At 41.6% G+C, this 2487-nt stretch overlaps 1 pseudogene; it reads right to left on the reverse strand.

Moving 5' to 3' along the window:
- Nucleotides 1-316: 316 nt before the first annotated feature.
- LOC114702922 lies at nucleotides 317-1739 on the reverse strand (annotated as a pseudogene).
- Between the last annotated feature and the right edge of the window lie 748 nt (nucleotides 1740-2487).

Raw genomic sequence — 2487 nt, forward strand, 5'->3', positions numbered from 1 at the left:
TTTCCCTTTGACAGAGCTCTTTCTCGGGTCATAAGATGAGGAACCAGTGAATCTGTAAATCAACTCTTTGGTCTAAAGACCAAGTAATGGTCTGAATAGACTGGTGGAGCGTCCTGTGAACAACATTAACCACTGCCACTCTATAGATCTCCAAGGTCCTTAAGCTCATAGTCACTGTGGCTGACTCCCTTCTACCTCCACCTTGACTGGGGCCTTTCAGTTCCTCTTGCCACACTTGGAACATTATTCAGGCCATCACAGAGGCCAATGACCAGTCTCAGGGAGGGCTATTGACAAAGCAATTGCAAAGTTGGTGCTATTTACTCTTGGAGAAGTGTGGTAGAGCCTGGTATAGAATGGAAGCTAGAAGATGAGGGTTAATTCTGGATCTCAGTAGGCAGTAGTGATCAGGCTTGAAGAGGCCATTACAGACATACTGAAGTACTGGGCTTCCTTCTCAGTCCACTTGATTAGCTTCAGATTCATCCTACCCAGGCAAGCTTTAGCCACTGCCTCATTGAGCTTCCTTGGCAGGAAGTGAGCCCCAACAAGTTATTTGTATGAATGATTCCACAGCTCTCAATCTGTGCCATAACTTAGTGTGGCCCATGGCACAAACCAGGTTGACCATCCAGCCCTCAGGTAGGTGGATGATCTAGTGTTTATATTTTAGGCATCAGTGGACCATCTGTGGCTTGATATTCACCTTCAACATTATTCAACAAATGTTCAACAGTATCCTTGTTAAGACACTTCATATCAATTTCCAAATCCAAGTGTCCAATATTTCACACAATGACATCATCCTTCATCTGTCCTAAGTGCTATCCACAGTGAGTTCCAGGACAGCTGGGGTTACAGAGTGAGGCCTTGTCTCAAAAACAAAAACAAAAACCACAAATTCCTGGCCTAGTATGATATCAAGACAGCCTAGTGTGGGGACAAAGATGTTTTCCTCCTTACAAACTTTATTCATGGTGGTCACATCACATCATTGTCTTCCATTGAAGCTCTCCTGTAGTACATTGATAGGATCAATCTCATTAATGATGACTTGAGTCTAAAAACCTTTCAGGACCTGTACACAGACCTTGCCCACATTGCAATACCCTGATACCACCACCATCTTTCCTTTTATCAAAATCTGTGGCCTGCTTAATGCCATCTATGAGGGACTCCAGGCATCCACAGAGGTTGAAAAACTTGCTATTGGTAATGAATCATTGAATTTGATGGCAGACAATTTTGGTCATCATCTTGTAGAGGCTGTGACCCTGATTCTTGTCTTCTCAGAGATGGCTTGGATGCCTAACAGAAGTTGTGGGTACTTGATGTGACTGAGGTTGGTAAGGTCACCACCATCATCCAGAATCATGTTAGAGAGTCTGTCCTTTAAAATATAGTATCTGCTCAATGTACCACAGGTTCTCTTTACCTGCTTCGCCTTTCTAGTCATACATTGGAATGTCAGCCTTGGCTATCATGATCCTGAGTAGAGAAGATGTTGCATCTAGACCAACCACCACAACTCAGAAATCAGGGCCACCAGTGTCTCAGTGATGACAACACTTTCCACAATCATCTGCAGGTTGCTAATAATGCAGCAGTGACTTGGTGGTTGAGTATGTCTCCCTTATGCACATCTAATCTGGCATGACATTCTTGGCAATGTCCAGGACCTTTCACTCCCAGGCAAGCAGAATGGTCTCTTTGACTTTGTAGGGCAGTTTATCAGACATACTGGCAGTGCTTCCTATCATAATGATGGATTTAGGAGAAGCGAGCTGGGTGGTGTGGGGCAGGCTCCTCAAATATGTTATACTCTAGATCTCAGCAACACCAACATATGTTTTTTCCTTTCCTTATTAAATCTGAAACTTTCTTACCCTTTCATTTAAATGAAGACCTTTATAACTTCTCTTTGACATATTAGGATTGCTGTTATCATTACACTTGTGTTTCTAGGATATAATTAAGTAAAATAAATGTTACCTGAACATGAATACTGATATTCCATGGCAGTTGATGTAATAGCCATGACTAATGGGCAAGCAGATTGTAGAGTATGGATATGCTACACAAAGGAATGACACATGTCTCATGGAAAAGTGCTAGACTTTCTTCACATTACTTAGAATGGTATGGGATTTAAAACATAAACTATCTGTTTCTGAGATTTTCCATTTAGTTACTTTAGACTCTGGTTAGCAGTAAATAACTGAAATTCCAGAAAGGAAACTTTAAATAAAGGTGAATTCCTGTAGTATTACATGGAACATTCAACCCTATGGAGTACCTAAGCCCAGAAGGGTCTCATGGCCCTGGAATACCACCTCCCACCTCTTCCACAGCAACAAGTCTGCTCTTCTATATTTATGGGAGCTACTTCACTAGTTTTCTTTGAAGGATATTTATAGCAGCAAAATAATGTTGGTGAGTGATGTCAATCTGTATGCTGTGAATATATATTGCTCTGATTGGTTTATA

Source organism: Peromyscus leucopus, chromosome X, assembly GCF_004664715.2.
Source record: "Peromyscus leucopus breed LL Stock chromosome X, UCI_PerLeu_2.1, whole genome shotgun sequence".
NCBI classification, from domain to species: Eukaryota; Metazoa; Chordata; class Mammalia; order Rodentia; family Cricetidae; genus Peromyscus; species Peromyscus leucopus.